The sequence below is a fragment of the Schistocerca cancellata genome, chromosome 5 (genome assembly GCF_023864275.1).
Source record: "Schistocerca cancellata isolate TAMUIC-IGC-003103 chromosome 5, iqSchCanc2.1, whole genome shotgun sequence".
NCBI classification, from domain to species: Eukaryota; Metazoa; Arthropoda; class Insecta; order Orthoptera; family Acrididae; genus Schistocerca; species Schistocerca cancellata.
The window spans coordinates 170087552-170114292 of NC_064630.1; positions in this window are offsets into that span (position 1 = coordinate 170087552).

The window sequence follows — 26741 nt, forward strand, 5'->3', positions numbered from 1 at the left end:
ACTTTCCAACAGCGCTCGACAAACCGAATGGTCACCCATCTGAGTGCTAGCCCAGCCTGACAGCGCTCAACTTCGGTGATCTCACGGGAACTGGTGTTACCACTGCGTCAAGACCTAACTGTTTATCGAATGCAAATACATTGTAACCAGTCACTTTTTTAAATAGTTGTTTATTCATTCCATGAACCGGTTTTCGAACCTTTCCAGGCTCATCTTCAGATGGTGTACAGTACGTTACATAGATATTTCAAGCATAATGATAGGTGCTCACTCTGTGTCAAGAAGATGGAACCTGCTTTAATGCATCTATATGAGTACTGTTTCTCTGCCGACTTGGTTCCAAAATTTAGTTTTTTACTTACCGCGACAATATGGGCAGCTTTTTTTGGCACCAACTGGCCATCATAATGGAAGCAGACACATCGATATTAACGACAAAAGACGCCCGAACTTAAGTCAAAGTTCACACTTTTGTTTTCTTTTGATTTGATTTTAAGGCCTTGCGATTTTTGCTCAATTTTAAGTTTAGACTTCATCTTACCACTGTGTTGAACTAGAAGAATGGGATCAACTTTAATCAGTAGTTCTTGCAGTCAGTAGCATGTCTCCCTTCTTAGACAGCGGAACTACACTTTTTAGCGGAATAAGCGGAATATTTTATATGATTATCAAACCGTGCTTCCATCCTTTAGATTATATATGATACTGTAAGAAATCTTAAGGTCCATTCTGAGTCGTACATACTAGTTTTGAATGCGGCTTTTGAATTTGTCAAGATTGTGTTCAAATGTGTGTGAATTCCTAACCAAACTTCCGAGGTCATCGGTCCCTAGGCTTACGCACTGCTTAAACTAACTTATGATAAGAACAACACATACACACCCATGCCCGAGGGAGAGGTCGCGCAATCAGTGACATGGCGCCTCTAACCGCGCGGCTCAAGATTGTGGTGATACTTGCTTTACACGCACAAACACACACACACACACACACACACACACACACACACACACACACACACACACATATATATATATATATATATATATATATATATATATATATATACCCTTTGATAATGGCTACCCCCATGTTTATATCCACTCTAATTGTGATACATTTCAGAGCTGAGCCAAAGACTTTTTTTCTTCTTTCACTGTTTAAGAGGGTGTTTCCTGTACATGTCAGCGGTTAACTTACTCTCGCATGCCTTGTTGTCGCTGGGGACTGGAGCCCATGGTCTGCACCAGGGGTCCGTTGTGCCACCAGCAGGCTAGTGTCTCGAACTTACATCAAGGTGGTCAATTGTAACTTATTAGTATTTTATGTGTTTTATCTTTGTAGTCTTCATAAAATCTTGAAGCGTATCTAAATTGTTTATCATGTGGTATTTAGAGTTCAATAATTCTTAAAATTGATCTTTAGTATTTTTCCTTTTTTTAATAGAAACGAAAATATTGATGATTGTATCTTGTTACTGTTTTGGAAAAGAATCCCTTGTTAGTTAATAAATTTTGGGAGGAGATGCTTTGTAACAAATTGTGCCCCAGTCTTCCTCTAGGAACTAACTGTTTGACCTCTAACTACGTACACGCCCTTGTTGCGATTCTGGTAGCTACAGTGTGGTTACAGTCTAGTCTAGCTCTCCTTTCATTCAACATCGAACACCGTTTGTTTTCTGGTAAACGTTTTTTATTGTGTAACATTTGTATTGCTTGGAAACTGCTCGCATTATTGTTTGAAGTACCCTATGCAACATGGAAGCTTGTGCCATGATCGATGTGGGAACGTTGAAGAAGGATCAGCTTAAGAACGAAATGCGAGTACGAAACCAGAGCGAGGATGGTGATGGCAGTGAGTTATGCGCACGACTCCAAGCAACAGTCACGCTTCCCATGGATGTCACAGCGGAACGTGCAGTCCAGGTTAGTGCAATGCTTGAGAGATGCGCCGCTTCCCTGGTAGACGTATACAAGAGTGTGGAGTTCTTGGAGTTCTCCCCTGCACACAAATATATCGCCTCCAAGTGGATATCATGCATTTGTCGAGGTGAGTGAAGGACTTGGGATCCGTAATTTTTGATGTTCCCTCTAAGACCGAAGTGAATGAATTACTGACGGCAGTAACGCCTGTGAAAAGAAAGCAAAGTGCTTTAGAATGAGACCAGCGATCCCGAGAGTAGTGGGAGGGGAGGGGGGGGGGCGAGTAGTGTGACAGAGGAGCGTCATAGAACGGAATACGCCTAGTGAGGCAGCCTGTTTTGCCAAACTTCCAGATCCGTTCCTTAGCGTGAATAAGGTCATAGACTGTCTTTTTATAGATACCACCAATCATTTGGTGAAATTTTTGTGGTTTTCTTCAAACCTAGAGAAGCATGGCACTTTCCTCAGGTAAGAGTTCAAAAATGGTTCAAATGGCTCTGAGCACTATGGGACTTAACATCTATGGTCATCAGTCACCTAGAACTTAGAACTACTTAAACCTAACTAACCTAAGGACAGCACACAACACCCAGCCATCACGGGGCAGAGAAAATCCCTGACCCCGCCGGGAATCGAACCCGGGAACCCGGGCGTGGGAAGCGAGAACGCTACCGCACGACCACGAGATGCGGGCGGTAAGAGTTCTTTAGCTGAATTGATGAGCAGTGTCCACACCATGATCCTTCAGCAAAGAGTGTCTGCTCAGGTCACGAACGAGTTAATTAACCAATATATATTCACATACAGCTGGTTGGGGAACCTGTGACTGATCACATGTGTGAAGTGCATACTACTGCCTTAGTGTTTGATGTGCAACTTTCAGAGTCAGATATAGTGGCTACAATTGTATTGGTCATCAATCAAGAGGATCGCTCCCAGGTTTTGTTGTCGGAAAGGCCTACCACGTATCAGGACTTGCAGCTTCCTGTTTCTGACATCATTGGGATTTCTCAAGTGGATGCTAGACGTGAGTGTTAGGGAATCCAGGGGCCCTCCAGGTGAAAGAACTATAATAACTAACAGAGTCTCCATTGTGGCCAGCTGGGGTATTTTACCCGCTCATGTCACCAAATATCTAAGCCAGCTCAAAACAGCTGACGCCATAGGACAAACAGACGCCGAGGCTCAGCCTCTATCCCTCACCCTTGTAAACAGCCCAAGTGTGACTGATCTCCATCTCCTGCCTTGAGCTTGCATGAGTATTAATCAAGGTGGTCTCCTTGATTTTGGTGGTTTGGTGCCCGTATTGAGCTAAGAACAGTACCTTTGGCTTAGGTATTTGTAATTTCGAGCAATTAAAACCCGTAGTTACTGGTTCTCATGTTGTTTACAGAAAGAAATGCGCCACACTTGGCTCACTGCGCGTATTGCGAGATGGTCCGTAGACTTTTTTGCGTTCAAGTTCTCAGTAAAGTGTTTAAGCGGCAGTAAAGTCATCGTTTCTGATGTGCTAACCAGTATGTTCCTCTGCAAAATGAGGAGTTTTCATTTCCATTAGTGACCGACTAGAGAGCAACTATTAGTGCACTCTTGGTTGAGTTGTTTGGTGATCTTACTCAGCAACAAGATTTCAACCAGGGATTGTCACTTATTAATCTTTAATCTAGGTTGATGAAGTGTTCAGGTACAAGCTTAAAAAGAGAATTTTGTGTTTACAAACCCAGATCGATGGTCAGTAGAAAATTTATTTGCCTCAGGATCTCATTCCCGCCATCTTTAAATATTTTAATAAGCCAGTTAGCTACTTACAGAACCACACTTAAGATCAAGGAACTTGCGACTTCACCCTCGCTCTATAAAGATGTAAGGAGGACGGTTGGGCACTGCTGAGAATGTAAGCTTGAAAAACTAAGTATGGACCATGAGACGACATGGCAGCATTTCACCTCCTGCAAATGTCCTACGGAAATTCTTTTCATTGGGTATGTTGATCCCCAACATTTTATGTAGGAGGGGTATTTAGTAAGTAATCCAGCACTTTTTTTGCAGAAAACAGATTGGTTTTACTCAGGATTCCAATAACCATATTAACTCTCACTCTTTTCGCTACAAAATCCTATTTTTCAACATGACCTCCATTCACTGTGACGACCTTGCAACAAGTAACTAGGTTGATCTGTATGTCTGCATGGTACCACTCTATCGGTCGATGTCGTAGCCAATGTCTTGCTGCTTCAATAACCTTCCCTTCATCCATGCACTGCTTCCTGCGAACTGCATCCTTCTTTGGCTCAAACAGATGGATGCTCGAAGGTGTGATATCTGGGCTGTAGGGTGGATGAGGATAAAGAGTCCAATAATGATTCGTGAGCTCCCCTCGTGAGGCCTTTTGCGGTCATGGAGAAGTCTGTGTGAATCTTCTTTAATTTTGTTATGGTATCAAATTACACTTTAGAGTTGATCATCGTATCATGAGAGAGAACATCAACCAGAAAAATCCCTTCAGTGTCCCAAGAGAGCGTCGCCATGACCTTACCAGCTGAGGGTGTGGCTCTGAACTTTTCCTTTGGAGGTGAGGTGGTGTGGCGCCACTATCTATGGACTCCATGAATTACCGTTCTATTTCCAGTTAGAAATCATGGTTCATCGTATGTGACGACGTTCGACAAAAATTGTCACTATCAGCATCGTAGCATGCAGTTCTGCAGAAGTGGTCCTTCGTTACTCTTAATGGAGATCTGGAAGAGGTAATATACACCAGGATTATATCTTTGACTATCCGAGCTGGCTGACGAGTGTGTCAGTACTACCAACAGAAACGTCCAGTTGAGCAACGAGGTGCTTGACTGTGATCCAGCGATCAAATCGAATGAGAGTGTCCGCACGTTTCCGACACTGCAAGAGTCACAGCTCTTGTTGCAATGATGATAGACGCATCGTACAACGACTCATTGTGGTTTTGTTCACTGAGAGGTCTCCGTAGACATTCTGTAAGCACCCATGGAGATCTACGATGAACTGGTTTTCCACCAAAAGAAACTCAACGGCAGTTCTGTGCTTGGAACGCACCTCTGTTATAGACGCCAATTTGAAGGCTATGTATGTTGCCTCATGCTATCAGAACTTCCTGAAACTATAGGGGCTGAAGCAGGAAAATTTCATGATGTCCCACAATAAATTCCGCTCTTTTTCAACTGAAATTGATGTGTCACTTATTGAGCGCCTATCGCATTTTTCATTTTTCTAGATAGAGTTGGTCCATCGAGTGAGGACCCACAGTGAGGTCCGGACGATTCAGTCAAACGCCAGGCGGCTGGTGTGGGAGATTTCCATTTCTAGCATTTGCGTTAAAATAAAGGGAAACTTCACGAAAACTTTGGTCAGCAGTGGGTCCCAGGAGAAAAAGAGAGAGGAATATGTGGAAGCGCATCTGTTTATTATTTTTTCGTGCAAAGTTAATGACTTGGTCGACATGAGTAGTAAATCTATGTGGCAGTCGATTGCATGTGACGCAAACCAGTTGATAGTATTTATTGTATATTCATGTGTAATTATTTTCAAAAATACACCATTAAGAGGCAATACTTTTTCCGGTAATGTTTGAACCGGCACTGACATTTTTAATAAGACTCATGTAGACGTACAATCTTAGACAATAAAACTGACCGCCGGCCGGCCGCCACAGAGACTTAAGTCCGAGTCATTCACTTCAGGTGGCCAATAAAACTGACCGCCCCTGACAACTTAAGTCCGGCCATATGCACAATCTGGCAACACTGTAAGAAGTGGTAGGAGGAAGTGTTGTCTACTTCCGAGACGTCGTCGGACTACGTGAGGCCGTGGTCTAGTGGTAAGTCAGCTCTCAGCCGTGGCAGCGTGCGGACGGCCCCGCGCGCCGGCCAGTGCTCCGTTGCAGGCGTTGTTTACTTCCGCGCCGTAGCTTCAAGGCTTGTGTCCGTCCACCGTGAACAACATGTCGAGCGCTTACCGCCGTGCGACCCTTATAGTTTCCTTCCCAGCTGAACATGCGCGACCTCGTGCACATGAAGTTGAAACGTTCATACGTGAAGAAGTTCGTTTAGATCCTAACCACGTTATCGGAATCCATTTTTCGATCATGAGTAGTGTCGTTTATATTAAAATGACAAACACCAAGGTGTGTGAAGTTGTTATTCGCCGCCATGCCAATGGACTTAAGTTCAAATACTCTGATGGTCACGTCGGAGCTGTAACACTTGAACTCGCAGAGTACGGTCAACGCACAATTAGGGTGTTTGAACTACCTTTTGAAGTGCCGAAGGACGAAGCTGTCTCTGCGTTACAACCATACGGTAACGTCATCGGTTACGTAGAGGAAAAATGGCAAACCTTCACGACCTACCACGTCCTTAATGGTGTGCGTCAGGTCAAAATTGAACTGAAAAAACATATACCATCATATCTGACAATTGGCGGGGTGCGAGCCATTGTCATGTACGACGGCCAACCCCGAACATGTGCGGGTTGTGGACAAGAAGGCCACGTCAGATCCGCCTGAATGCGACGCCGCCTGATTCAGACGCCGGTCGGCGAGGAAGCGTCCCCAGTGGTGATCACTCAGATCCCTGTCACATATGCCAAGGTTGCCAAGGAAGGTAGCACCTCTCCACAGGGTCTTTCTACTTCGTTGACGTCGTCTGATCAGGTAGATGCAATCGCTACTGAGAATCCTTCTGAGGTGCCACAGACGCCAGATCCTGAATGCCGAATCTTCGCAGCAATGTGACTGAAAATGCTACCGAGATGGACGTTGATCCGGGAGTGGTACCTACTTCTGCTTTCCTTCAGACTGGTCCGGAGTCAGACGAAAGCCACCCGCAATCAGACTCTGTACGACATGTTCGAAAACAAGAGACGACACGAAAGAGAAAGAAACGTAGCCGTACACCCCCTGATGAATCCATTCTACGGGTGGATACCAGGGATGCAGACCTGAAGATGGACGCCAAACCGCTCTTTGATGACCAAAAGTCTGATGCGAACGACTGGCGACCACTGGCAACGACCATCCCTCCGTACTGGCGCCGTCGCCCCCACAGGTCGACGTTGAAGAGAGCCTATCCGATGAGACGAAAACTACGTCTCCTCTCCACGTGGATGATGTGCACGGCCGATGCCCTACCGCAGAATCTGTCTCCTGGGCAGACGACGTGGAGATCGACGGGACTGGGGTGGACGGTGCTGATGATGGGGCGCCCCCATCGGTTGCGCCCGCGCCCGCAAACTCTCCACAATAGCAGCCTCTTCAGCGGACCGGCAAGATCGACGACCTCTCGCTCCTTTAGAAGAAGCCCCACCTGTGCCTGTGGGACTCCAACACCAGCATTATCGTGTCGCAACGATTAACCTCGCGACCATTCGTGCGCCCCACAAACTAGCGCAGCTTCGCGATATGATTTATGATGCGGACGTAGATATTGCGCTTTTTCAGGAAGTGCATGTCGCCGATTTTTCACCACCACACGGCTTCACGGTGCATCTTTCTCCCGCTTCAGACACCGGTAGTGGTGTTGCCATCATCTTACGCGAAGGTCTTCCTGCCGAAGATGTCCTATACCTCCCCAACGGCAGAGGTATGGCCCTTATTCTCTTTGGTGTACGCGTCATCAACATTTATGCGCCGTCGGGCTCCAGCTACCGTCGTGAACGCAATGCCTTCTTAGCGAATGAAGTTACACCCCTTTTTATGGGACCACACGATGACTGGGTCATGGGTGGAGACTTCAACTGCTCCCAGCGACCTCAGGATCAATTGCCGCGTCACTCACCATGCGCAGCTCTGGAAACAGTCGTCACGCGGCTACAATTTGTTGACACGTGGAGACATGTGCACGGTGATCTTTATCTTTTGGGCTTTACGTACAACACTGTGCATTCCTCTAGCCGACTGGATCGCATCTACATCTCGCGATCCCTAATTCAACACACTCGACAGGCTGAAATCTGGCCTGTTGCTATCTCAGATCATGAGGCTTACTTCTGTGATGTTGTTCTCACAAGACATGCAGTATGGCACGGACGTGGTTTATGGAAACTGAACACGGCACTTCTTAATTCACCTGACTGTCGACTTCTAATAGAAGACACTTGAATCACATGTAATAGACGCCGACCCAATCCAGTGTGCAAAACCTGCTCTTCGAAAAACTTTGCTCCGGTATGGCAAAGATGTTGTCGCCTGGAGGAAGAGCACTATGGACTTTTATTACAGGATCCTACGAGAATGCTCCACGATGGCAGCCACCCCTGAGCGCCATACAAGGATGAATCATGCTAAGGCCCAAATCTCCAATCTCATGCGAAGGCATTTGGAAGGAGCGATAGTACGATCTCGTACTGATGATCGCATTCCTCATGAACATCCGTCGATGTACCATATCATCCAAGAACGTCAAAATCGACGCCGAAAATTGATTCACGTCCTAACACATCAAGAAGGGCGTCGCTACGTAACCCAATCTGCAATAGGGAATGTGCTTCACACCCACTACCAGCAGCTATACGCCGCAATTCCACATTCCCCAGAGTTGATCGAGGAAGTCACACAGCTTAACTTCGGTGGTATCCCAGGAGATGCGGCAATTGACTTGATGTCAGAGGTGACTGATGAGGAAGTCCGCGATGCGATCCGGGCAGGAACCATTAACCGCTCCCCAGGACCCGACGGTCTTCCCCTCGAATTTTGTCGCACCTTCCGTGATTTGTTAGAGTCCACCTTCACCTCCATCTGTCGGGAACTGATGTCTCCGGAAGTACCTGTGCCGGACGCTTTCATGGAAGGAATTATTATTCCTGTACATAAACCGCATGGTGGCAACAATATCAGTGATTATCGGCCACTCACCCTCCTTAACACTGATATGAAAATCTTCACTCGCCTTTTGGTGGCACGACTTAAAAACGTTGCCCGATATGTTGTGTCGCCAGACCAAGCATCTTTGGGAGGGGATAATAATATCCGCACGGCTTTATGCCACTACAGGGATATGATCGCCGTTACCCAGGCACAACGCCTCTCTGGGGCACTTGCGTCTTTGGACTTTAGTCAAGCTTTTGATAGGGTTGACCATTCGTTCCTCACGGCCGTTCTCCAGCATATGGGTTTTCCAGTCGCCGTTATCACGGTAGTGATGCGCCTTTTGCGGGGTGCCTCGTCCAGGATTATGTACAATGGCAGACTCACTCCACCGATAAAAATATGTCGATCCGTACGTCACGGTTGCCCTCTATCAGCAATTTTGTACGCCTTTTCCTTGGAATCCTTGCTATGTGGACTAAGACAACGTTTGGTAGAGTTGTCCATAGATTGCTACCGATCCTGTTGCACGGCCTGTGCTGACGATGTAGTCATCTGTTTACGTAATGCCGACGAGGTTCGAGCTGTTTTGACGTGGGTAGCGACTTATGGTGAGGTGTGGGGTAGCTCTTTAAACGTACGTAAGTCACAAGTTATGTTCATTGGCACGGGACTTCCCGTGGAGTGCGTTACACCTCTCACCACCGTTGATACCATTCGCTGTTTGGGAATAGATTTTTCATCTGATCTCCAGCGTTCAGCCACCATCAACTGCCGACGCCTCCTTTTAATGATCAGAGCAGGTCTTATGGACCATCGCCTTCGATCCCTAGATATTCTCCAACGAGCTCGATATGTCAATATATATATCGCATCCCGAGTTCCCCATGTAGCACAAGTTCTACCTTTCCCGCTTACTGTGGCACGTCGCATGTTGGCAGCGATGGCATCTTTCGTCAGCTCTGGGCTGTTGTTCAAAGTTAACTATGCAACCCTTACTCTTCCCCGTGAACGAGGTGGGATAGGTCTGTTTCACGTGCCGGATAGAGCTCGCGCCCTATTTGTCAGCTCCCAGATGACGGTATGGACACGTTGCCCAACGAGCCTCACTGGTCTCCACCTGTCGGCATATTCGCCGGTCTCAATGTCAGCCCCAGTGATGATCTCGGATGTTCCGGCCCAGTTCCATTATATACGGTACTTCTTTCTTGAACTCAGTTATCTACGCCTCACCTTACCAAGACCGCTTTTACTCAAGACAAAGGAAGTATATAATGTCCTCCAATTAGGTCGTCCACCTAAACCGATTGAACAAAAGTTCCCCAAGGTTGACTGGCGTCATGTATGGCGCGCGGTGTTCGCCTGTTACCTTGACACGAATGTTCAATCTGTCTGGTACCTAACTGGTCAATGGTAAGCAAATCAATCAATTTCGCCTTCATCGTATCCACCTCGCCCAATCACCTCTATGTTCCACGTCTGGAGTGCCAGACAATGATGAACATCGGTTTGTTTGCGGACCGGCGGCGGAGGTTTGGCACTTGGTTCGACGTATTGTGGCTTTTCTCACGCGGGACATTCCGGATCGGATTACACCCCTTTCATTATTATTTCCGGAACGTGCCTATTTTCCTCGGACAAAGACCAATGCAGTGAATTGAATTCGCGGACATGCCATTCACTACCTATTTGGACAAACTGTAGACTCTGTACCCGATTTTTGGACATACCTCAATGACCGTCATTATGTCGTTGTCCGCCACCCAAAATACAGACAATTTTTCTCGAACTTCCTTGGGAGTGCTTTCCACGAGCCGCCTCGCAGCTGGAATGTGTTAAGCCAAGAGAGAAGAAGGTTTCCTGTTTGAACCAATGAACATTTCTGAACAATTCTACGGAACACATCAATTTCGAGAAGACGTGACTCAACATATTATCAGCGGGGCGCAGAAGGCCTCTGATCAAATACGCAACAAAACTACACAATACAAAATAAAAAAATAAAAATAAAATTTAAAAAAAAGGAAGATTTTGTTGTTTGTAAGGATAGCCCTAACCTTGATTTCCCATATTTCCCCTGGTATATACGCAGCTCTCTGTAGTAGGTTTAGCCAGGAGCCAACGCCTGAAGTGGACCAGATTTTTTTTAATAGTATGAAAAGTGGCGGTGGCATTTAATTTTTTTTAATTAAGGGGCTTTCAAAAAAATGTTGGTAGAAAAAAAACAATAAAAGAAGTTGGTAGAGCACTTGCTCGCTTAATAAAAACAAAAAATGTGGTCAGCGAAAAAAAAAGTGGCAAGCCTCGTCCGTTCTAAACTTATAGTCGCCTGTTCGCTTCCAATTGTATTTTTTTTTTTACCACAGTCGGTCTAAGGCTATGAGTATGACTGAACATCGAAGATAATTCGCTTAACATTCTACCCACCAGCAATAACAAGTATTCCAGAAACAATTCCGCAGGACAGCTCGTGGCTGCGTCGCGATCAGAACAGCTTACGCTCGAGCGTTTCCTCGCGCTGCAGCGGCTACCGGCCACCGGCTAGACGCCACCCGCCGCCTGAAATCCGGCGCCGCCCATGTGAACGCGGCGCCACGCTGTCAGTGTATGTACCAACTGTCATTTTCGAATTTTAAGTTCTAGTTATCATCTTGCAGTTAAGCATTGGATTTTACATACTTGAAAATCATGAACTACAGTTAAGCATTGTAAAATTGAGTCGCAAGTGGAAATAGGGGTAACATCTGCAACACAACGTTTACTTTTTGTATAACAGAGGGGTGAATGCAGAGGAGGCAGCTAGGAAGATTTGAATTGTGTGTGGAGCGAGTGCTTTTGGGAAAAATACGCCAGAAAAAGATATTCTTGTTTCAACAAAGATCGTTCTGGCATGAATGATTTTCCACTTTAAGCAAGTCTCGACTACTGATATATGTGATAGATTACCATTTTACCATCACGCGACATTTGCATTCAACAGGCAAAGTTCAGAAGTCTGGTGTAGGAGTACTGCCTGCTCTAATTCGAAACAACAAAAGTCAACGGAGTGACTATTATTGAATGTCATCAGGTCGCTCATTGAGCATTCATATGCAGTACTGTTACTGGTGACGTGTTATGATGCTTTTATCGTTAACGTCCTGAGAAGAAATAAAAGGCTGAGCCCCTCCAAAAGACATAAACTCGAGCAAAGAGTAGTGTGAACATAATATTTTACATCTGATAGCTCCAAAAGTGTGTTTTGGGCTACGAATTCTGCCCCAAGGGCTGTGTGCAACACAGCTGGAATTTGTTGCCAACAACTGAGACACCTTTCGGTCTCAGCGTAAGAAAATCGAGCAACACAATTACATCACATGTGCTACTGCATGATAACGCACTTCTTGATTTGAGGAACAAAACTATCCAGGAGATTGAAACTAAAGTCGTCTCTCAGGCACTTGTATTGATAGAGAAGTCCTCTCTCAAGCACTTGTCCCTCTCGTCATATATTCGTAAAGTTTTACCTTTCCAGCTCTTGATCGATCAACCGTCAGCGCAATTCATTTCTAGACGAAAATACCCTTAAAACTACTCTGGTATAATGATATCGTTGGAACCAGTAGGTTTCAACTGGCGTAGAATTTGTAAACAACTTTAGCATTATCAGATCGTTTTAGATATCGTGAAAAAAAATTCTTTTGCTGATTAATTTCTCTTTGATGATTACTGTTGCGGTTAGTAAACTAATGGATAATCCAGTTAAAATATTCACTGTACTAATACAAATTAAATTTAGCTTACTACAGAATCATCACGACGGCAGACTATCTTAATAAAGCATTAAGTATCTGTAAGACGATTGAGCCTATTTTACCACGAATTAGTAGGACATTACCGATTTTTGACTTCGAAAAGATCTGTATTTTCTTCATTTCCTGTATCATTCGCAATTATTATGGAAAGTGGCATTTCATAGATATAATTATGTATTCACAACAACAACAAATATGTCGTCATTATGAATTCGGCAGTACCGTAAGGTTTTCGCTCTGATACTAACGGTTACTGAAAGTAGCAAGGCGCGTTGTCTTACGATTCCCTTATTGCGTTTGTATCTGCCTGCTTGTAGGTCTGCTACAAAAGAATTAAAAATCTGGCTTTCAGCGAGTCTCGAAAGGCGAACGAAAGCAGCTTGCACCTGGTAGCCAAACATGTTTCTTGGGAACAGGCTACTTCCTAAAGTGGGAAGACATTCTTTTGTGGTTGAATTGTTGGCAAATGTCAGTCAGACGTGTGCCGTTGGTCTAAGCGTTTCGGTGTGTTGAATTTGTACCAATGATTATCTACAGGTTTTTTCTGTCCCAAATAGAGAGTTGAAGTCTCCCATTAGTATTTTCACAACATCTTGGTGAATTTAGTTCATAGTATTTTCGAGTGTGTTCCACAATTTTTCGACATTTTCGGTGTTTTCCTTATTTTCGATGTTGGTGGGGGCATGTGCATTTATGAGTATATAATTTTTATAGGGGCTCTGAATGAGCATAGTCATAACTCGATTTCTTCGACAGAGTTGATGATAGATCTGTGTTCGAGAAACGCAGTGCCGAAGATTGGTACGCCTTTCCCTACCTTTTGTTGTATTGTGCTCTTTAAGATGCCATGGTTTCCGTAACGCAAGTTTTAATTGTCAAATAATCGTGATTCTTGAAGAGTAAGGATGAGGATTTTTTGGTGGACGATTTCTTTTGTGAGATTATTTAGGTTTCTTGTTTGCATCAATGTATCGATGTTTAGTTTTCAAGTCAATGTTTTCTGCTTGTAGGGAAATTTACCAGAGTTCTTCGATATTCTCTGCCGTGCTAACCTGGACTCCCCAGAGTGCGAAAATCCAACTGCCGCCTATCGGTGGCCAGGTTGTGTACCACCTGGGGTAAAGTTACATTTGCTTGCATAGTTCAGGTTTTCTTGTGTTTCATTGGTTTGGCCTGGGTGATACAGGGACCACACAGGACCAGAGGGTGTTGAAGCCTTTGGAAGCAAATATTTTCAGCCAAGCTCATTGAGCTAACAGACGGTGACCAGAGTAGCGGTGATTTTCACTCAGATGTGTCTGGATTTTGGGTTCAACGGATTGAGTTAGTATTTGGTTCACCCCAAGTATTTGATTTCCTCGGTACCATCCATATGGGGGAGGGTTTTCCGTATCGGCCACACGGGATTTTTATTATTATTATTATTGTCATTTTATTATCAGCAAATCCGATATGGTGTATCTTCCCTCCACTGAAATAGATGTGTATTGTTCGATTCAGTATTTCCATCACACAAATATGGGTTATATTTACGTTACATTGCTGCTAGTCGACATATTTCTCACTTTTCCTTAGACAGTTGCCAGCTGTTACTCCATCATAGGAATTTATGTGCCCAGCATTGTTGCGATACAGATGTTCAAATTATCCGATTTCTGTAATTTCACATCGATACAAGATCGTCCTAATCGGATTCAGCCAGTCAGTCTGAATGTGGATATCCGACTACGACTCTCATCAAATGATAGTCTGGGGATAGAATGGGTGAACCACATTCTTAATCGCACTGTTGAATCCAGATAAGGGCCTGAATTCTTAAACACTGTGGAAAATAATAATCCAATATGCTTATTACAAATACGTTATTTAAATATATATATATGAACTAACGTGATAATAATGTATTTACAGTAGCAGAGACCCATCCATCGTAGTAGAGCAGTGCGAGATTGGTTTCAGGGCCAAGAGAGGATAAAGCTTTTGGCGTTTGTTCCACGATCACCGAACATCAACCAGATAGAGAATATGTGGACAGAGGTAACAAGGTCATTGCCATGTGTCCCTACAAATGCAAGCGACCTTTGGAGGATTATAGAAAACGTATGGTGGGAAGTAAACCATCACGCTACACTGTCGACGACTTAATGAAATCAATTCCCCTACGCCCTGTAGAGATATCTTACGTAATGATCGTGGGTGGGTTGATTACTAAAAGTGTACTCGTCCACAAAACCCATGTGGACAATTATCTGATAATCGGTCTAGCTTTGCTTTGTCGCAGCTCTTTAGCATACAGCAAGTCCATTTACTTTCAGTCCCCTCCTTACAATTCTTGCAATGCAAGGTAATTGAAAAATCTCATCCACTCGACGCCAGCTGAGGAACTTACTGGTGGATGTGTTGCTCAGCACACAGTAGTTGTCACCCGCACTGGAATCAATAACTGTTTGTGTGCGTGCGTGTGTGTGTGTGTGTGTGTGTGTGTGTGTGTGTGTGTGTGTGTGTGTGTGAGTGTGTGTGTGTGTGTGTGTGTGTGTGCGTGTGTGTGTTCGTGTGTGTGTGTGTGTGTGCTTTCGTGTTAACGCACAATCTGAATCAATACTACACTCCAGGAAATTGAAATAAGAACACCGTGAATTCATTGTCCCAGGAAGGGGAAACTTTATTGACACATTCCTGGGGTCAGATACATCACATGATCACACTGACAGAACCACAGGCACATAGACACAGGCAACAGAGCATGCACAATGTCGGCACTAGTACAGTGTATATCCACCTTTCGCAGCAATGCAGGCTGCTATTCTCCCATGGAGACGATCGTAGAGATGCTGGATGTAGTCCTGTGGAACGGCTTGCCATGCCATTTCCACCTGGCGCCTCAGTTGGACCAGCGTTCGTGCTGGACGTGCAGACCGCGTGAGACGACGCTTCATCCAGTCCCAAACATGCTCAATGGGGGACAGATCCGGAGATCTTGCTGGCCAGGGTAGTTGACTTACACCTTCTAGAGCACGTTGGGTGGCACGGGATACATGTGGACGTGCATTGTCCTGTTGGAACAGCAAGTTCCCTTGCCGGTCTAGGAATGGTAGAACGATGGGTTCGATGACGGTTTGGATGTACCGTGCGCTATTCAGTGTCCCCTCGACGATCACCAGTGGTGTACGGCCAGTGTAGGAGATCGCTCCCCACACCATGATGCCGGGTGTTGGCCCTGTGTGCCTCGGTCGTATGCAGTCCTGATTGTGGCGCTCACCTGCACGGCGCCAAACACACATACGACCATCATTGGCACCAAGGCAGAAGCGACTCTCATCGCTGAAGACGACACGTCTCCATTCGTCCCTTCATTCACGCCTGTCGCGACACCACTGGAGGCGGGCTGCACGATGTTGGGGCGTGAGCGGAAGACGGCCTAACGGTGTGCGGGACCGAAGCTCAACTTCATGGAGACGGTTGCGAATGGTCCTCGCCGATACCCCAGGAGCAACAGTGTCCCTAATTTGCTGGGAAGTGGCGGTGCGGTCCCCTATGGCACTGCGTAGGATCCTACGGTCTTGGCGTGCATCCGTGCGTCGCTGCGGTCCGGTCCCAGGTCGACGGGCACGTGCACCTTCCGCCGACCACTGGCGACAACATCGATGTACTGTGGAGACCTCACGCCCCACGTGTTGAGCAATTCGGCGGTACGTCCACCCGGCCTCCCGCATGCCCACTATACGCCCTCGCTCAAAGTCCGTCAACTGCACATACGGTTCACGTCCACGCTGTCGCGGCATGCTACCAGTGTTAAAGACTGCGATGGAGCTCCGTATGCCACGGCAAACTGGCTGACACTGACGGCGGCGGTGCACAAATGCTGCGCAGCTAGCGCCATTCGACGGCCAACACCGCGGTTCCTGGTGTGTCCGCTGTGCCGTGAGTGTGATCATTGCTTGTACAGCCCTCTCGCAGTGTCCGGAGCAAGTATGGTGGGGCTGACACACCGGTGTCAATGTGTTCTTTTTTCCATTTCCAGGAGTGTATAAACATTAGAGAGACAACCAACAATAAATATTGCATCAAATATGACTGTAAAGAATTTTAATGCGATAGGAAGTTACAAACTGAATTTTTACCCATCCCACGTCCTGCGTATTACGTTAAGTAAGATGTATTAACTCCATAATATCGTCAGCAGAGACAGTGCGTTCTTGTTGTCAAGGCTCGCGACAAGTGCGGCATTTAGCAGTGCCCAATGCTGCCGCGATTTGCTTATGTTGGCTGAGCGTGGACACTGCAGAAGACGCTTCGCCCTAAACACAAAGATATCACCTTGGCTCTGACTGCAGGTGCCATGGAGCAATTGCAACGGGTATCATGTCATTAGCCATCAGAATAATAACCAGTGATGAAATGTCCACTCTATTTGAATCCCAAGAAAATAGGAACCTTCTCACAAAGGTATGTCAGGTGATATAAAAATTTATCCAACATACAAAAATTAATTGCAGGGCTCTCATATGCAGTAATAGCACACAAGGAAATATTATGTCTTGGAAGCGTATATTTCAATTCCTCTTCTCATATTAACGCCCTTGTTTTAATATGAAGTGAGAAAATAAACACGAAAAACTAAAGTTCCTGAGAAGCATATAAGTCATTTCCTCTTCTCATATCACAACTTTTGTTTTAGTATCAAGTAAAAAAATAAACAGTTTAGAGCTCTGAAACATAATATGACACAAGATTCTCATCGTAGGCGCTATCGGAAACGCCAAAAGCAGGGAGCTGTCCATTCTTTTGTCCAACAGTCTGTTTCCTTTCATGTGCTACTCCCGCTAGGAGATTCTTATTTAAGGACTTGTGGGCATCACGTTCTTAAGCAGAACAAGCCTTATGTTATTGTGCTAATTACGGTATGGAAGAAATGCAACAAAGACGAGTTCCGCTAGAGCAGTGAGGATATTTGCACATGTGTGTATTCAGCAATGACTGCCAGCTGCCACAACACTTCACAGAATCCTTGCGGCAGGCAACATAACTGTGCGTGCACTTCAGGAGATGGATGAAAACGTCAAATTAACGTCGCTTTCCGAGTCGTATTCAATCCAGAATGAGGTGTTAATGGTTCAAATGGCTCTGAGCACTAAGCGACTCAACTGCTGAGGTCATTAGTCGCCTAGAACGTAGAACTAATTAAACCTAACTAACCTAAGGACATCACACACATCCATGCCCGAGGCAGGACTCGAACCTGCGACCGTAGCGGTCGCTCGGTTCCAGACTGTAGCGCCCAGAACCGCACGGCCACTCCGGCCGACTGAGATTGAGGTGTTATTAAGGTAGTTGAGCGTTCTAGCAATTACACTTTTATGATTCCCATATGAGTATTTCGATAGCCAAAAGAACCCGTTAGTGTGAAACAATCGGGAACTGCATTAATATCTAACTGCAAGAACGTGAGACAATACGTGGACTCTTCTCTTCGCTGGGTTACCTATTACTGTTATTTAGCATTCTCTCCGTCCTAGTCGTAATGCAAATGGGACTTCAGAGGCGCTTTCCGCTATTCTTGACAAACATCAGCAACCTGAAATCACTGAGAGTCACAACTGCGTGATGATAATGGTTCAGGTTGTCAGTAGTTGTGGTGGTGTTATGCTGTCAAACTGCTTACAGTAACGCTAATGGTGGCGCACATAATTTAGCGCTGACTACCTACTTAAGTAAAGATAGTGTTGTGGCGTCATCGCTTGTCTTTATTTGGCCTCAGTTTCAGTAATCCGATTCAAGGAACATATTACTCCAGTCGCGGGCTCCTAATACAGTATGACTGCAGAGATTATCGTGCGTGTATTACATTAATTCTGCAATGACATGTTTAACAAATTTAAACCAGCAGCTATGCAACTAGAATGACTCATTACACGGGTACCCCATGTTGCACTTGGTTAAGTGATCAGTTCGCTGCAATCCTGCTCGCACTGTTCGTAAATACTCGTATACTTCAGAAATGGTTCAAATGGCTCTGAGCTCTATGGGACTTAAATTCTGAGGTTATCAGTCCGCTAGAACTTAGAACTACTTAAACCTAACTAACCTAAGGACATCAAATACATCCATGCCCGAGACAGGATTCGAACCTACGACCGTAGCGGTCGCGCGGTTCCAGACTGTAGCGCCTGGAACCGCTCGGCCTTCCCGGCCTACATACTTGTATACTGACCATTCGTTATTTGACTAAATATTAACTACAAACTAAATCGCATGTATATGACATGGGTTAGCGCGGGCACAAAGGTATGACTAAGGGTTGGATGCCGTTGAAGTCCTATTACATTGATGGCAAGACAAATGTTCGCAAATCTACTCTATTGCCTCAAAAAACAATTGCATCTTAAATATCGAAGGACCGACGTCCACACTGTCAGAGCGCGTTTAAATACAGCAACGACGGCAGATGAAAATTTGTGACCGACTGGGCTTTGAACCCAGACCTCCTGCTTACTAGACAGACGATCTGATCACTGCACTATTATTTTTTTAAAATGTTTGAGAAGACTTTCAGCACCAGGTAGGCGGAGGCAAAGAGGGCAGGGGTCGAAGATCCGAGGCCTGGCCACAATGCCTCCCCCATACCTGGTACTGAGCAGCTGCATTATTCCCATGTATTCCATATTTGCACCCGTATATTCTTTTAAATTGTAGAACAAAATTGAAGTACTAATTTAGGTAAAATAAATTACAGATTGCCGCCTCCTATGGCGTGCGTTCCTTGTAGAACATAACTTATAACAATGGAAAGGGTGACGGAAATGTACATAACAAACATTCATTGAGTAATATATTCACATTTTAATTTATTATGCACTGGATGCATATGAGGCCTGTAAGGAAGCCATATATTTTTCAACAAATAAAAGAAATTTCGGAGCCGGTGGGGTTTTGCTAAATTAGAACAGTTCTGATTTTAAATCCAACGTAAAAGAATATTCCAGGAATAGAAAAAGTTAAAGAATAGTATTCCTCTTCTAATGAATAAAACTGACCACCTCTTTGTAGCCCACATAAAGCAATAGATAAAAAATTTAAAACCATTCCTTATATTTGTTATTCTTCTTCAGCTTAAAATGTTCTACTGCAATATAGAACATGTACTCTACTAAGTTCTAAGATTTGTTTGTTTTGACGTAAAACACAAACTGTCCCAGAAGCCACGAATAACTGTTATTCTTTGCGGACGGGTAACATTTCCAGTCGGGTTGTAAAGCTTCAGGTATCGGTATTTGACTTTCTGCGGTTCTATTGAGAGTGCTAATTTCTTCCTAGCCCAGTTCCAAATTCTGATTCTATTTTCACATGAGAAGATGTGCACTACAGTTTCTACAAGCCGTAATTTGTCGCCTTATGGAGATGGGTCTCAATTTGATTTTCCATAATCGTTCCGCTGTGGGTATGGTTTCAATTACAAAGTCGTACCATACGGCACTTACTCTAGTTGGTATAATTTTATTGTTGATATTTTTCGAGACGTTCCTCCAGTTTTTTGTAGGTTAAGTTACCAGAATTGGTTGTGAAGACGATGTCTGGTAATATAATCATAAACGTTTCTAGTGTGGGTTTGTGCTCGTAGAGGTCTTATACAGCTCCAATCGCCATAATACTTTCGGGCGTAATCTAGGCTGGCGTGCTACATTAACAGGAGCGTTCCTATCCCCAGGATCTAACGAGAGGAACAGAAGTTTCGTGATGCCTATCTTAGTGGCGTGCATTAGTTTAAAAGCACGTCTTAAATTCCAAGTCCACCGTTTTGCCTCTGAAAAGTCGCCGTGTCGAAGGATACTTTGATGATATTTTGTTTCCGCACATACCAAGAGGCTACAGCTTATATTTTTATGTGCAGTGACCTGCAGTATCGGTAAGACTGCTCCGACGTAATATATTTTTCTAAGTATGTATGTATTTATAATCTGAACTTTGTGCAGTCGGTCTAACGATCGCATGTCATGGTCCTTCAACAAGGTTCTGATGACATTAAGTTTCCGCTCCCAATTCTTCGTGGCCATGCGCTTGGGATTCGCCCTGAACTACAATCCGAGTTGGAGTCTCTCTTCAGTTACATCTAACCAGTGCGCACCTATTGCACTATTGTAAGAACCGAGATGCAGTATTTTCGTATTAAAATTTTGTAAATCCGGTTTCGAATCTGGTCAGGCACCAATTTTCATCTGACGCTGTTGTTCTATTTTAATGCCCATGACAGCCTGGACATCTGTCCTTCAATCTTTAGTTGATTAAGAAGTCTGTCTATTTCGATTCGTAGTGTCCGTTCTTTCGGAAATGTCCTAAGAACAGACACGCACACACACACACACACACACACACACACACACACATTTATATCATAAGTGCTATTCGGAAAACGTTTGGCAACTCAATGATAGTGCCAGACTGGAGCTACATCAACCTACTCATTTCACTAGATATTGTTGTAATTTTCTGAACAATTACTGTTTAATAAGTGACAGCGACAGTGTCTCTCATCGTTTACTTTGTCGGAAACCTGCTTCTTTCTGCCCTAGGCTATACTATAGCAAAGAGTGATTGCTCACATTCTTGATACCTCACTGGACGTGCTACTGCAACTGTAGCCAAAGATTCAAATCCCACTGGAAAAGTATGTTTCAAGTCAGATGGTTTTGCTCCTCCCCTACTGTCATTGAAAACGATCACAACGAAATTAAGTACAGGTATTCTATGAAACCCTTGAGTTCATACTGCGGTGCTGTGAAGATGAAAAAGTAGTTTTCACAATTATCAACAGACAGATGGAATTTGTCAGATTCCACTAATTATGATTGCATCATTAACTGTTGGTTCACAGGTGCTTTTCTGGCGCTTATTGAAACTGTTATTTGTATGTTAGAGCTGGAAGAATAGAAACATCAAATTTTCGCCATATGGAATGTTCTAATTCACCTCAAGTCTTCACGTTTCGAGCAAAGGCAGAATATCCGTCAGGAAAGCTGACAACAATAAGCCAGGCCATGCCTGTCTTCTGGTGGATGTGCCAATGACAGTGATCTCAATAACAATATTGTACAGCAAAGAGGCATTGCCAACTCAACCACTGGAGAAGCTTCAAAATTGTGAATCGCGTCTGGTGAATACGCTTTCAAAGTTTCGATCCGATTAAGAGAGTAAAACACAAATAATTGTCGCAGTTATTAATATATGACATTTAGTTTGCATTCAGTGGATCGATGTATTACAAGTAATTGCACTCTAGCCTCTAAACCTAGTTACAGAAATGCAAATAAGACTCATGGGCATATAATGATGATCTTGCGGCCCTTGCCACCCGCAACTTTGAGATGAAGCTATAGTCACTTCCGAGGTCACTCACAGAACACATCAGCTTGTATCCTTCCTGGCACTATAACTGAAACTTGGCAACAGCGCAGAATATGTTTTTCAACTCTGTGACCGACGAGTTACTTCCTTCATGGCATAGAACTATCCTGCTAAATTCACTTGATATTATCGTGTCATTTCAATTGAATACTGTAAGTGATTTTCTCTTGAGACGTGACATAAGGATATCAGTTAATGCTTTTGAGTCAACGAAAGTGGTTCCACACGGGAAATACAACTACTCTCGTCTCTTATGTTGCGATTTATTTGCCATAGCGGCTACTGAGCCAGTAAGTACGTCAAAGAGCCCCACCTGTTCGCTAGCTCCTAGGTAATGCCGGCACGGTAGCTCAGCGTGTTCGGTCAGAGAGCCGGTTGGCCTTTGTAATAAAAAAATCGAGTGAAAGGATCAACAAAACGAACTAGACTGGATGTCATGTGACGTCCGCAACGACCAAACACAACGATCAACAACGAACAACATGAAAAAAAAAGAAAGGTAACATGCTTGACTGGCAGGTGAATGCTGCCTTTGTTCGCCTTTCGAGACTCGCTGAATGCAAGATTTTTAATTCTTTTGTAGCAGAACTATAAGCAGACAGATACAAATTCAATGAGGTAATTGTAAGACAACGCTCTAGCAAAATTCGTCTTGCTACTTTTAGTAACCCTTAGTGTCAAAGCGAAAAACCTTACGGTACTGCCAAATTAATAAGGCCACTTTTATTTTCTGCCGACAATCTTTTTTGTTGTTCTGAATACGTAATTTTATCTATGAACTGACACATTTTCATAATACTTACGAAGCAAATCATGTGAGGTAACACTTCACCAACTTGTTGGGAAGGTGGAAGAAGCACTACCCTTTCTGGATGCTCTCTGTATCTTCCCGGATGTCGAGGGGGTTCTAGTAATACGACCTTCGAGTAAATGGTTAGAGATGAAGAACCTAATGGTGAATGAACTCATAGATGAGCTGAATGCGAGAGACTACTCTTGAAAAGAATAAGTAGACGATTTATTCACAGTAAGACTTAGAAAATTTGATAGTATTGTTAAACCTATGTGCACTGAACATTGTGAAAAAGTATTTAAACACAAGCCCCACGAAAATTGGTGTAGTATTATTTATGGGGAAGCATGTGCAGCACATATACTGAAAAATTATGTTTCTCGATGAAACTTTAGAGAGGGCTGTAGTGTATCTAGAGGTAGCCCTGGATGGAAAACTATTATGAACACCTCACATAAAGAATATATTCCACTGCGAAAGACAATCTTATAAGCACTAGAAGCTGCTGTAGGGTAAACTGGGGTCTAAACCCAGTACGTATTGGATATACTCCTCTGCAAAAATACCAATGATAATTTATTGTCATATAATATGAACAAAGTCGAACAGAAGGTGGCTGCTAGGGAGTCTGGCAAAGTGCAGAGACTGGCCTGCTTTCACAAACAGACGGAATTAGCAGGACATCCACTCTTGGGATGGATATTAGGCTAGACATGCCCGCCTTACACTTGTGATTTAAAATGGAGGCCGCAGCAGGGACATAAAGGCTAAAAATTGTAAATAACTGGATATAGTTAGAATATATGGAATCCCAAATCAGTATGGCGATGGCTGGGGAAATGCCGACTAACTATACAATAACTTGTAGCTGTTTCAATAAACTTTGCCATGTAACAGTTGGAAGCAGGGAGCAATGGAAGAACGAACCACTGCACCGTTCAGGAGACATAATATAGTGGTATACTGACAGGTCGAAAACAGAAAAAACCACCGGGTCTGGTGTACTGCCTAGAATCTCTTTATGGAAGATGGCCACAGTATTACATAATATCTTCTATCAGCATGTGCACGGAGGAGAATTAGAGTAGACCCTACAAAAACCGTAGCATCTACTTTTATTCAGACAGCCAAGCAGCTCTGAAATCTCTATCAGCCCCTGCGACCGAAGGTCGTTGCAGAATGCAATGAAGCATTTTCTTTCGGACATGTCTGAAAGAACAGACACCACACATATATCCATATACAAAGTGTTTCAGGAGGAATATTAGATATTTTAGCAGGTGGTAGTACAGAGGAATTGCATACAAAATTCCATATAAATGCGTCCATTTTTTATTGTGTACAGGGATACAGCTGTTAGTACGTAACCCTAACAAACTCAAAGCAAAGCCATCGAGGACATTCAAAGTTGATTTTCAAAAATTCCCCCTCCAACTTCAATGCACATTTGACTTCTCTTGATAAGACCACGTGTAGGTCGTCTTTGCGTTCTTTTATGAGGGCTGCACTATTCATAATCCGAACGATCAAATCGGCTCTTGGGTTTACTTTGTAGACTTCGCCTTTAACCATCCCCGCAGGCAAAAATCGAAAGAGATAAGGTCCGGGGACCTTGAAGGCCAAGACAAGTGCCCATATCTAATGATCCATCTTCCAATATATGTTAGGTTTGGATAATGTGTCACCTGACGACTACAATGTGCAGGAGCCCCGTCAAGCTGGAGGAACATACGCATTCTTGTAGACAAATGAACCTCTTCCATTGACGCTGGAAGCTCATTGTCAAGGAAGTGTAGACAACTGGGTCCTGTAAGGGCCAACATACGAAACGAAAATGCATTGAACTCAGCTATCTGTATGTTCAATAACAATTGGACGCATGTTATATGTCATTATTTCAACAATTTGTCTATACTACCATCTCCTAGAATATTTACTATTCCTCCTGAAACATCCTGTATAACTATTTGGGTCTCCACGGGTCATCGAAAGTTTTCAGTGCTAGACGCACGACATCGTCCGACCCTCACGGGTATGAAGTGTGGACGCAAGCTAGTGGAACAATGGCCGGGGAGTACCGCGCATGTGGTATGCGGCAAAAATGGGTATTTGCGTCTGACGAGGAGCGTGTGTAGATAGGTGCTGCAAAGAGGTTGAATGCTGTGTCATCATAGTGTCCACCGTCGGAGGTTCGAATCCTCCCTCCGGTATGGGTGTGTGTGTTCTCCATAGCGTAAGTTAGTTTAAGTTAGATTAAGTAATGTGTAAGCTTAGGGAACGATGACCTAAGCAGCTTGGTCTCCTATGTTCTCACCACAAATTTACAAAATTTTAATACCAAAATACTGCATCTCGGTTCTTACAATAGTGCAACATATTGCGCACTGTTTAGATGTAACTGAAGAGAGTCTCCAACTCCAACTGTGGTTAAGGGCGATTCCCAAGCGCATGGCCACTAACAACTGGGAGCGGAATGTCATCCGAACCTTGCTGAAGGACCATGACAGGACCGGATCTTCGACCCCTGCCCTCTTTGCCTCCGCCTACCTGATGCTGAAAGTCTTCTCAAACATTAAAGAAAAAATAGTCCAGTGATCAGAACGTCTGTCTAGTAAGCAGGATGTCTGGGTTCGAAGCCCAGTCGGTCACAAATTTTCATCTGCCGTCGTTGCTGTATTTCAACACGCTGTGACAGTGTGGTCGTCGGTCCTTCGATATTTAAGATGCAATTGTTTTTTGAGGCAATAGAGGTGATTTGCGAACATTTGTCTTGCCATCAATGTAACAGGACATCAACGGCATCCAATCCTTAGTTATTACTTCGTGCCAACGCTAGCCGACGTCATATATATGCGAATTAGATTGTAGTTAATATTTAGTCAAATAACGAATGGTCAGAATACAAGTATGCCGGCCGGGAAGGCCGAGCGGTTCCAGGCGCTACAGTCTAGAACCGCGCGACCGCTACGGTCGCAGGTTCGAATCCTGTCACGGACATGGATGTCTCTGCGATCCTTAGGATGGTTTGGTTTAACTAGTTCTAAGTTCTAGCAGACTGATAACCTCAGAATTTAAGTCCCATAGTGCTCAGAGCCATTTGAACTTTTTGAAGTATACGAGTATTTACGAACAGTGCGAGCAGGATTGCATCGAACTGATCACTTAACCAAGTGCAACATGGAATACCTGTGTAATGAGTCATTCCAGCTGCATAGCTGAGGGTAAGATATGTTAAGCATTTCATTGCAGAATTAATGTAATATCCGCACGATAATCTCTGAAGTCATACTGTATTAGGAGCCCGCGATTGGAGTACTATGTTCGTTAAATCGGATTACTCAAGCTGAGGCCAAATAAAGTCAAGCGACGACGCCACAACACTATCTTTACTTACGTAGGTAGTCAGCGGTAAATTATGTGCGCCACCATTAGCGTTACTGTAAGCAGTTTGACAGCATAACACCACCACAGCTACTGACAACCTGAACCATTATCATCACGCAGTTGTGACTCTCAGTGATTTCAGGTTGCTGATGTTTGTCAAGAATAGCGGAAAGCGCCTCTGAAGTCCCATTTGCATTACGACTAGGACATAGAGAATGCTAAATTACATTAATAGGTCACGCAGCGATGAGAAGAGTCCACATATTGTCTCACGTTCTTGCAGTTAGATATTAATGCAGTTCCCGATAGTTTCACACTAACGGATTCTTTTGGCTATCAAAATACTCATATGGGAATCATAAAAGTGTAATTGTTAGAACGCTCAACTAGCATAATAACACCTCATTCTGGATTGAATAAGACTCGGAAAGCGACGTTAATTTGACGTTTTCATCCATCTCCTGACGTCTCACTGAATGAAGTCTGAAGTGCAAGCACAGTTGTGTTGCCTGCCGCAAGGATTCTGTGAAGTGTTGTGGCAGCTGGCAGTCATTGCTGAATACACACATGTGCAAATATCCTCACTGCTCCAGCGGAACTCGTCTTTGTTGCAT